Source organism: Trichechus manatus, unplaced genomic scaffold (genome assembly GCF_000243295.1).
Source record: "Trichechus manatus latirostris isolate Lorelei unplaced genomic scaffold, TriManLat1.0 scaffold00175, whole genome shotgun sequence".
Classification (NCBI taxonomy): domain Eukaryota; kingdom Metazoa; phylum Chordata; class Mammalia; order Sirenia; family Trichechidae; genus Trichechus; species Trichechus manatus.
Window position 1 is genome coordinate 2,264,903 of NW_004444111.1, and position 12,433 is coordinate 2,277,335.

The 12,433-nt window shown below is 36.0% G+C and overlaps 1 protein-coding gene across 1 annotated transcript in view; it reads left to right on the forward strand.

Moving 5' to 3' along the window:
* Window positions 1-12,433, forward strand: part of CCDC178 (coiled-coil domain containing 178) — a 477,152-nt gene that overhangs the window by 302,827 nt on the left and 161,892 nt on the right. The gene's annotated exons all lie outside the window — the stretch shown is intronic.

The window sequence follows — 12,433 nt, forward strand, 5'->3', positions numbered from 1 at the left end:
GACCAGCTGAGGTGCTTGCAGAGGCCAAAGGAAATACAGAATGAGTGGTGGAAGAAGGTAGTTCTAAATATCAGTTACAGCCATGTGACCAGTTGCAGAAATGGGGACTGTAATTGTTATGAGTATTTGTACTTTGTATGTGTGCATCAAATATCTTTGTTTCCTTCACTTATAAAATATAAGCTGTAAATGGGGCTAGTGCATTTTCGATTGTACGCATGTTAGTTGCATCCTGTTAGGTGCAAGTATGACTTTCTCATTGTCTTTATTCAGAGATTATGTATGGTTTAAGGAGATGAGTACATGTGCCAAGTTGACAAGGGGTGGACTGTGATGGTTAAGATTGTGTGTCAACTTGGCTGGGCCATGATTCTCCGTGTTTTAATGTAATCACTCCCACGATTGAATATACTGTGAGTAGCCAGTCAGATGAAAGGGAGTCTCCTTGGGGGTGTGGCCCGCATGTGTATATATGCAGACATTCTGGCCACTTGCTCTCTCTGGATCCTGCGGCTGCTTCCTGTCGTCTCATCTCCCATTCTTGGGACTTGAGCTGTCAGCTTATCTGCCGAACCTGGGATTCTTCGATCTGCACAGCCTGTGAGTGGAAGCCCTGCTCTCCGACCTTCCAATCTTGGGCTTGCCAGCTTCTGCAGCTGTGTGACTTGGGAGAGGCCTCTACCCTGATCCACGGACTTGGGATGTTCTAGCTTCTACAATCACGTGAGCTGTTTCCTTGATATAATCTCTCTCTGTGTATGTATATTTATACACTTTACTGGTTTTGCTTCTCTAGAGAACCCAGCCTAAGACAACCCCTGTGAAGTATTTTCATAAACACCGCTATGCCTTTTCTTTTTTTTCTTAATGTTGCTGTTAAAAAAAAAAAATTAGTATGGCACGCTTACAAAAATACCTCACAGGGGAGTGAGCGGTTGGCAAACAAATATAGAAGGTGACTGTTACTTGTGTAAAAATACAGTAGATCTCCAGATCCTTCTTCTGAGGTGCCTGTCAGTGGACTTTAACCACCAGCCTTTCAGTTAGTAGTCATGTGAATTAACTGTTTGCACCACCCCGGGGCTTACATATCCTCCAAATGTTAACTTTTACATTTATTTCATCCCCCACCCCTTATCATTCTGTTTCATCTTATCCAACCAAGATCAATCTATGTTGCTATAATGTATATCTAGCTCATTTCCACTGATAACTGTGCACCTTTCTTAGTAGGTAACCACTACATTTTACTTAGCCATTTGGCAAATGAATGGACACCTATGTAGCCTGCAGAATTAGAGTACAGCTTTCCAACATAAAATTCATTCTTGACCCCCAAATCAGAAATTGCAGAAGTGGAAAACTGAGCTTACTTCCTGTAATGTAAGGTCTACAGGAAACAAATTTAATTAAAGAATGTTTAGGGTAGATAAATCTGGGCATTATTTACACTGTCTTAATAGTTCTGACAACTTTCTGCAGAGTTATTGTGTCCATTTTGGGAACCCTTAAACAGCCCGTCAACATCTCATTATTTTATTAAGGATGTGAAGACACTTTTCAAGTTACTAGTGGTCAGCTGTATATCCTGTCAGTACATACCTCTGCTGGGAAAACAAAGAAAACTTATTCCAGCAGTTTCTCTCTATGCTAGATAGAAGTACAAAATGGATCATGACGTCTAAAGTATTCTAAACTGGGACTTTGTTTTGCTGATACTAATATATTAATTAATCATCTGAAACACGGGTTGGTAAACTTTTCTATAAAGAGACAGATGGTATTTTAGACTTTGCTGGTCACTCAATCTCTGTCGTAATCACTCACCTCTACTCCTACAGAGCAAAAGCAGCCATAGAAAATATGCAAACAAATTGGTGTGGTTGAGTTCCACTAAAATTTATTTATAAAAACAGGTGGTGGGCTGGAGTGGTCTAAAATATAATTTTTTTCATACTGTTATTAACTTATTTATGGGAGTAGACAGGTCTAAAGATGGATATCTGTAAGAAAATTGCCTTAGATGTTGTAAATCCTGCTTCTTCTTGAGAAACATTACAAGGTTGAAACAGTGCCCCAACACAAAAACAATATCAAGTGGATAAAGATGCTCATGATATTTTATTTTCCAGAAAGGGACTATCTAACTGAGACTAGCAGAAGAGAAAAGGCATTAGTAAGAATTCTATCCATAAAAATACTTGATTGGACTGCAAATTATTTACTGAGCTTTTCATACTTGGCGACTTGGTGACAATAGGCCTAATGTCTTCTGCATTACCAAGGAAAAGATACTGAGGCATATATGTGTGTATATATATATGTATATATATTTATGTATATATATATGTATATATATTTATATATATATGTATATATATTTATATATATATGTATATATATTTATGTATATATATTATGTATATATATATTTATATTTTTTTTTAATTTCAAAAGACTTTTCTCTGTGGGTATCCAGTTTATTTTGAAAGTCTAATGTAATCCTCTAGTACATTAAAAAATTAGAGCATTCACAAATACCACTCTAGAATCATCAGATTCACATACAAGATTAGGAGGAGGTAGACCCCCATAAAGGGTGTTGGGCTGAAATCAGAGATGGACCCCCAGCCTTAATATTGCTACTGCCTTCATATGCAACCTTGGACCTGCACCAAATTTTTAACACCATCTCTGAAGTGTAAGAATGACAGTGGTTATGAGTGGGGTTTTAATTTTCTACTTCATACCTCTCTCAATTATCCATATATAATATAACCAGCATGTGTTATTTTACAACAAAAAGAGTTTTTAAAAGAAATATTTAAATTCTGATACAACATGGATGTGAGCATGAAAGTGGCATTAAATCTGGAAATATTTTTAAAATTAAGCATTTTCTACAAACATAAGATGAGATCAGGTTAACTGACTATATCAGTGAGCATTTATGAACAACATATTTTAATTTTTAGAATAGTTTACTTAATTTATGCCACAACATATGCCTTGGAACCTCTTAGTTCAGTTTGTCTCTCATTTCTAATAAACTTTCGAGGTACCGTTCTTATAGTTTCTGCATTTATGTAGCACATTATTACTTTATGATAAACTTAGTTGATAATTCCTTAACTCTTTTTGCTGATGACCTTTTAAAGCTGTATAATTAGAATAAGTTGTGGCTACTGTGTTGGAAGCTGTATCCCATGGGCCAACAAGGCAGCACATTAATTCTCTGCATCACCCACTCGATGTGCAGTGCCATCAGCACAAAGATATTATTCTTTGTAATTACATAAAGAAAGGGGCTATTTAGTGTTAACTGACCTTTCTGTGACTGATCAGCCTTTTCCACCAGTGAAGTAGAAATGTATATCATTAAAATGTGAGTAAATAGGAAACCTTTCTAAATCTTAAACTACTCAAATCAGGAGGTGTACATGAAGAGGAAATTGTTGTTAAGCCTTTCACATAAAACCATGAAAAGAGTAGCAGACTTTTAAAAATATATTTTCACATATAGGTGAATTGAAATGTAATTAAATTATAATAATGCATGGAAAGATTTAACAAGGAAATAATGTACAAATATGTTTCTATTTAACAATCTTAAACAATACTAGAGGAAAACTATGACATTCAAAAATATAATTAGGGCTAAAATTATTTTAAAGGAAATAAATAAATTTAAGAGACTTATTACTGTGACAGACACTGAGAACATACTATTTGTCAGGGATTATTCTAAGACATCACATATTTTAATGTAACCACTTAAGTTACATTAAATATACTTTAAATTGGAGAAATCCACTAGGAATAAAGATTAGGTGACACTGATTTTTACTCTTTTTCTTATTGCATAATTTGTTTCTTTGATTGGTTATAACAAATGCTTTGATTGGATATAGATTTATTGAAAAAAAAGGATCAAGTAGAAATTTAATAGCTAATATAAGTGGCATTTGTACAGGGTTCCTTAAAGTCATTGAATAGTTATCCCTTTCAATATCCAATTATTTTTTGCTTTCAATTTTTTGTTGATATAATATTTTTTTCATTAATGGAATGCATGCTGAATCATTGAGTGTGTCAGAATTTTTGGTAGGTAATGTGGATTTTGTTTCTTGCCTCATCCTGCCAATCCTACCCTCAGTGTCCAGAGGGACATATGTGTCCCCAAATAATTTTTATCAAAGTTCATATTTTTCTTACCAAAAATTCAATGATTCAGCACCATCTCATACAATACCCTGTAAAAAAGGTAATCTGCACCACACGATTGTTTCTTCTGCTTCAAACAGTTACATAGGGGCTGCTTGCTGGCAGCACCCACTCTCAGTGGGAAAGCAACTTCCCGATACACCCCAGAGGTGAAAAATGTATGTGGGAGATATATGTCCCATGGGTCACGAAAGGGGTGTAGGAGGAATATTACAGTCAACATGGAGGTAAAAATTCCATTTTTTGACTACACACCTACATTAATTAGATGTATTTTAATATTTATTGCTGGGCTAGGTTTTCACTGCTGAGACCACATTCAAAGCCTCATATACTGAAATATTTTTAGAACTCTGTTAAAAAACTAACATCTTGAAATTTAGCTCATCACTTTAGCTGGAACTGATCTCTTATGAAAACACTATCATTGCTGGGATATATCTTTTATCCTTCTTCATGTATATATAACGTATTATAATACATTATAATATAGTTAACTTTGAGACTGTCTCAATTCCCTTAGATTGCAACCTCCTTCTTAGCTGAAATTGTGTATTTTTTCATGCTGATGTCAGTAATCCTTTTTCAAATGTGCAGAATGAGGAGAGACAAAAAAAAAAAAAGAAGAAGCAGAGTTAATGCAAAGTATTCATAAATTCCCATTGGATATCTTTTGATTTCTAACAGCCAATATCATGGCATCCATTAGTAAACTGTATGCGTAAATGAACGTGATAGCTAAATTTGTAACCTCATCAGTTCCACTCTGTCCTATAGGGTTGCTATGAGTCGGAATTGACTCGATGGCAACGGGTTTAGTTTTTTTTGGATTCGTGAGAGAGCTAAGATAAACAGTCCTATGCGTAGTCATATATATGGTTGCTGGGGTGAGGTATCTAAAGAAAGTATTTGCCTGGACTCTTTGGCAGGGACAGGCTTTCATCCCAGAGTATCTTCTAGGGGCTGTTTGGTCTCTCACAGTGTTCTCCATAGTGCTTTGTGTATATTACTTGCTCAGTAAGTATTTGTGAATAAATGAGTGAATAGAAAACATTTCACCAAGGACAGTAATATGTAGAGTTTGAAGCATGTAACAACCTTGATGCAGAGAACTGATTTGTTCATTTAAAAATCAGAATGTTCTTTTAAGACTAATTATCAGAGAACTCGCGTTGGACAAGAGGCTGGTTTCCATGGCAGCACAGACAAGGAAATGGATCCTGGGAAAGTTAAAATAGTTATTTGGTCCTCTGAGGCTCCAGGGTATCAGCACATATCATTTTTACAGATTTACTCCTTGGAGACACTGGGGAGAATGCTTGCTTTCTGTAATAATTGGTAAATAGATTTTAAGTGAGCATCAAGGTGATGGTTTATCTATGCACACAGTAGGTGATGCACCCAATAAAGTCTACTGTTTTCTCCGTATCTGCCATATTGTGAGAGAATTGGCATGCATTTCAAACATTTGTGTTTACCACACTAATGCCCATAAATCAAAGGGAATTCTTTTGAGACAACGGTGTTCACAAAGAGACATGGAGCCCCCATGTCTTGTTTTTTTCTGACCTGTTCCCTCCCCATTGTAATCAGTCTTAATGCTGATGCCTGCTTTAATGACATCAAAGCATCACTGCATGAAAAAGTACCAATGCATCGCCCTAAGCTGGCAGAGATGCATTAAAGGCACATGTGAGGACGGTGGGGATTTAATAGCATAGTATTGATGGTGTAGTGCATGGGCATGTGTACAGATTCACATGTTACTGAGATGTTAGTGCTTGGAACTAAATGTTATTTAAATGCAATCCATCAGTGGTATGCTAAATATGTGAGTACATTTCATTGTTTATGCAATTAGTAATATTTTAAGGCTAGCAAAATAGCAGAAAATTTAACATGATCTATGAAAGTGTATTTCACAAATCATAGGTAATAATAATCTAATGGTTCTAAAAGTACCAAGAAAATATTTCTCTTGGCTCTGACTCCCCCAAGTTTTGCTCAAATATCTACTGACCTACATGCCAGGGCGGCTTTGATCTCTGCCAAATAAATGGCTCTTCTAAAATTCAAGTCACTGATTATTTCTTCTATGAAGCTTTTTCTGACCTTGTTTCCCCATCCTGTACAATCTACTCCACTGTATCCTGAATAGACTGGTTGACACTTCTACCTTCTCCCACAGTACCCTGTAATCACTGGAGGACAGAGGTCATCTTATCTTTATTTTTATCCCCAGTTTAACCATAGGGTTGGACCGAAAGAGTAAATTTACTGAGGGTGCCCTAAAAAAGTGATTGAATGGACAAATAAACAAACGAATGAAAAGCCACACAGGAGGATACTCTGAAGTAAAAATGATCAGTAAATACCAGCAATTCAACTTTTTTTTTTCCTGGTACTTTGGCACGAGGTCAATTCTTTCCAACCGTGGGACTAAACTGAGTGAGGTGCAGACTGTGTAAGAATGTGGGTACGGCAGTAACAGTCAGCAGAGCCCTGGTAAAATGCAAAAATGCAAGGAGCTGTCTGCAGTTAACTATTAAAAACCAAGAATCAGAAGATGACAGGCAGATCATTAGGAAAGATCAACAAAGACAGCAATAGATAAGTACATCAGGACAGGAGAGTTAGAATTAGAACTGGGTCAAAGGATGACAACTTTCTTACAATATGTAATTGAAAGAAGATTGAACCTAGCCCCTGTGGCTGGTGAACTGGATCCAAACGTCTGTATGAAAAGGAACTGATTGTATAAATGACAGATTACCATCAGTTTAGTCAAAGACACCATGACTAATTTATTAACAGTAAGTTATTTGTAAATGACTATGTAGGTTTCCTGTACATATATGTACAGTGCAAATATTTTAATCATAACCACCTCTCTAGAATGTGAATCAAGTTTTTCTCTTGTAATCACCTTTAACATTAGGTCCCTCTTAAATTAAAAACAAACAACAGAAACAAAAACACAGTTCAAATGGATTTAGGCTTTCTCCAGGGTAAGTGTCTCCAATAGCTAGACCTCCACAGGCCCCAGTGGTAGCACACTCTGCTACATTAACCACAGTTTAGAGTTCTACAGGCCTCGATTTTGAAGATCCAGCATTTGGTCTTGCCAGTGAACACATCCAAAAAACCCAATGCCGTTGAGTCGATTCCGGCTCATAGCCACACTACAGGACAAGGTAGAACTGCCCCATAAGGTTTCCAAAGAGTGACTGGTGGATTCAAACTGCCCACCTTTTGGTTAGCAGCCAAGCTCTTAACTACTGTGCCATCAGGTCTTATCAAATCATGGAATATGGCATCATGTAGATCAAAAAACACAAGTGTCTGATGTATCACCAGCATGCCCATATATTGACTTACAATGAAAAGTACCTTCCAATTGGGTCAGATTCTCATTTCCTTTAGCATATAATTCTCTCTGTCAACAAGCTATGTGTTAGCCAGCTTATGATAAGACAGGTACTTGGTGGAAATGAACTCAGAACAAGGGAATTCAGTTACATGATTTGATTATTTAATGTCATTAGGTTTTATGAAGACAGCACTACGTAGTGTTTAAGAGTCCTGGCTCTTGTTTATAAAGGAAGTATATCCAATCATTAAGAGTATGGGATCTGGAGTCAGTCCACTCAAGCGCAAAGCCCAGTTCCTCTACTTACTAGCCATGTAATCTTGCACAAGATACCTGGTGTTCCAGTTGCTGCAGCCACATAACTACCCCAAAACTTTGTGGCATAAAACAATTATTCATGATGCTCCTGATTCTACGTGTCGGGAATTTGGGCAAGGCATAGCAGGGGTAGCTTGTCTCATTTCACTCTTTCTGGACCATCAGCTGGAAAAGCTTGGTGACTGTGGCTATAATTGTCTGAAGTCTCATTCATTCACACATCTGGCAGTTGACGCATGCTGTTGACCAAGACCTAAGCTAGGGCTGTTCGCTAGAATGCCTACCTGTGGACTCTCCATGTGACTTGGGTTCCTAACAACATGGTAACTGGATTTTTAAAGAGAAAACCAGGCAGAAGTTGTATATATTTTTTATAATCTATCCTGGAATGTCATTTAGCATAATTTCTGCCATATTAGCCCGAGAAGCCACAAGTCTACCCAGGTTCAATGGAAGAAGAAATAAACTCCACCTCTTGACAGGGAGTGGCAAGGTTTAGGGATAATATGTAAGGCTGAAAATTTACTGTGGCCATTTTTGGAAAATACAGTTTGCCTTACCTGATTCTTCTGTGCTTTGTCTTCCTTTTATGTGTAAAATGATAAAAATACGAGAAGCTTCAACAATTACTATGAGGATTAAATGAGTAAATTCTGACTTTTTAGAACAGTTTCTGGTTATAATACCAGCTGCTATTATTACTCTAATTCTTATCATTACTGTCATCAGTCTACTATAGCCCAATGCAATTATTTCTAGACTCAGGGGTGGAATGTCTCCCAGAACTAGAGTGTTTGAGGTTTTCAGCCCAGAGGAACCCTACCTGTTGGTAGGCGTTGGCTATGTTTTTCTCCTTGGCTTTTTTGTATGTGCTTTCATTGCTTACTAACCCCTTCTGGAGTGTCATATTATTTTTTTGACTATGTTAACATCTTACATTCAGTACCAATCAAGATTTACTGTCCTGGGTAGTATCATTCTCATTAAGGTGGTTGTGTACATTTTAGTTCTTATCTATTAGATGTGTAATTCAGAAGTTAATGTTCAAGTTCAGCCTTATTTCCAAGTTCTTGACTATATATCACAAAAGAAAAAAATAAAACCCAATGCTGTTGAGTAGATTCTGACTCGTAACAACCCTATAGGACAGAGTAGAACTTCCCCATAGGGTTTCCAAGGAGCAGCTGGTGTATTTGAACTGTCAACCTTTTGGTTAGCAGTCAAGCTCTTAACTACTATGCCACCACAGCTCCGTATATCACAGAGTGAGATGTAAATAGACAATATATGCTCTGTATTTTTGTCCAAAAAGGACCCAGTTCTCTGATTGGAATTTCCTATTTTCCGCTTACCCAGTGGGAGGGAAAAATGTGAAGAGAAGAATGAGAAAGATAACTGAAAATGGAGGAAAAGCCCAAGAAGAAATCTATGACATAAACTGCGAAAGATCAAGTTAAAAAAAAAAAAATGGAGAAATGCTATTTGGTTATGTTCGGATCTCAAACCACTTTAATTTTTCAGTATTTCTTGCTGACAGAGGAAGAAACTAGATCTTTCTTTGGCAATGGTTCCTTAACACTTTTGAGATTACAGGCTACTTATGTAACCCAAGAAAAATACTGTATAGTTTCAAGGGGTTCACATAGCTTGTAAAAGTCAATGATGCACCCCATGTCAATAACCTCCGCTAATCCTAGACAAAGTAGTATATCCCTATAAGATTGTTCAGTGCAAAAACATGTTGTGTGAATTCTCTTTATATACTCTTTCAAGATCTTCACCTCTCAAGTAGTCAAATCATATAAATGAATGTGATTCATTATTATAATGGTGGCTAGATTACCAACAGGTTATTTCATAGAAATGGACAAATAAAACGTGATTCTCAAGTGCTAAATATATACATTTCCTAACTGGTTTTCTGTGCATTCATTCATTCATTTACTAAAAGTTGTCCAAGAACGTGTACGCCTGAACTCTAAGCTCCTTGAGGCTCACTATTATACCTCAGGACCTGGCATACAGTGGCTAATAAATAGTGTTGAATAAATAACTACATGAACACATGAATGAATGAAATAATATTAAACATCTACTCAGAGAGAAGTTATTTTAATTTACATGAATTGCAATCAAATTTTTCTTTAATGACTTTAGAACTGAGAAATATTTTGCAAGTTCACATTTAGCCGAGACCTTAAGTAGAAAGATTCCCCTGATAAGATTCAGCTGGATTTGAATTTAAAAGCTCTTCAAAGTCATTTTACCTGTTGCTTTTTTGTTTCCTTCTGTTCTCAACCATTTTTAAACACCTCCCACCCCCAATTTTGTGGCCTTGTTAAATGTCTTCTTCCAAATGTCTTCTACTGCTATCCTTTTACCAGCTGTTCAGCTTCCAGTAGCGGTAGCATTATTTCCCCAAGATATATTTCCACCAGTATTATCATTCTGCCTTTGTTTCGTTTGAATGTTATCGTACTATTGGTTAAAATTAAAGGAGTCAGAGTTGTGAGGTGGAACCACAGTTAGACATAAAAAACATTTTCAGTGTCAGCAGAATACTGTTACTTAAAATTAAAAAACTTGAACTTCATTGCACATCTGAAGGTCACTGACTTTTGGGAATAGGTAGGGAATTGATAAATCCTTCTATACATTCGTTACTGGCAAGTGATAATGTAAAATATGATGACCGATTAACAATGTTTTGAAGATTCATTGGTGTAACTATCCAATTCGATTTCTTGGTATCCCCTCTAATTATGACATATAAAAGTGGTAAGAGCTGGTTCCATCTGGAAACTGAAAGTATACGCATTTGGGAAGAAAGCTGTCTATTACACAGTGAGCAAAACATAAATTACCAGATATACCCCAATTAAGTTCCATTAAGTAGGTTTAATGCAAATTCCACAACTTTTGTAGCACTGCTCCCCAATTAAATTTTTATAATAGATGCCTGGGGTTTGAAAGAAAAGTAACTGAAAAGTAGGACATCTCAGGTAGCAGAGTTGTGCTTCTGTTAAAACAAACAAACAAACTCAAAATAATCCCTTCTCTCACTTCCAGTGGAACATTTATGAATGTTCCAAGTCAGTCACTTAAGGATTGGATTTTTAAGATACCAAAAAGAACCATAGCAGTCATTTAAGATGTATCATTATTAAAGAAAAATATTCATAGATATCTGGTCCTTTTACTAAGAGATAGTTCTGTATGATTATAGACAAGTTTACTACATAGAAGTTTCTAAAGTATTGAATTATTAAGCCAGAATTAGGACATTTGAAATGATTGCCAGTTCAAGATTTTGGCTTTCTGAAGAACAGCTATGAGGTAGTATTAATCATTGGGGATCAATATGGATACCAGGCTTTCATGAGAAATATGTATGTTGACCTTAGTAAATCTTCAAGAGTGTAAATACAGAACTATTTATACAGACGATTTTCTGCTGAATTACGTTTCCTCTATACACATTCTCATACTATGATCTACTTTTTAACATCAAACCTTAATACTATTTTTTAACGAGTTATACAAAAGGTTTGATGTGATGGCGATTTTCATTTAAAAAAATTTCAATTGCTTCACAATGGTTATTTTAATACCTAGTTACTTAATCATAAATTTTAATTGCATTTATATGTTTTGAAACCTTTTTGCTATTTTAAATAATTTTGTAATGAATAAAGCTTATTGTTTAGGATAAATTCCCATGAGTGGAATTACTGGATTAATAGGTTTGAACTATTTAGGGTTGTTGATAAATTCCATATTTTTTGAAGCAAGAAGTATAAAAAAATTTCTTTGCTATAAATACAAAAGGAATCAGCAACTAAACTGAATTCATACCTCTAATTTAAATTTATTGGTGGACACCAATTTGCCAATGGGTATTGTTGCAAAGTTATTTTCTAAGGTGTTTGTATTAAATGTGACACGTATTTGTTATATAAAGCTCTCCACTGCTCACCGAAGCAGATTTAACCTTTAATATGGCTGAAATATGTGAATAACAAATAATGGCTCTGGGTATTTCTAAATGTTGAGTCCTCTGCTCTCTGTCTTTTACTCTTCCCTCCTCTGTGTTTGAAGTGTTTTCTGTGAGGGCCAACTCTCAGAACATTTTGGAGACTGAATCCTAAGCTCTCATTTGAGCTTCTGCCTGTTTGAGCCAGAGGTATGAGGAAAGGAAAAACAAGTGTGAAACTGGAAGGAGGCTCCCAGGATGCTTAGTGGAAGCTCCCAGGACCAGTGACTTCCCCAGGCATTATAGATGGAAACCTGGGAAATGTCATGGGAAAAGGCAGAACAAAAGTCAGGCAGACTCTTACGACTCACATATCCATATTAAAAACAACAACAAAAAAAAAAACCCTGCATCAAGAAAGAACAATAGTAAGTCCAAGGGACATATTTGTGTCAAGGGAAGCATTTTTTGATTGTTTTGCTATTTTGCTGTAATATGTAATGGAACACTTTCAGATAATTTAAAAGATCTTGTAAAAACTCAAACAA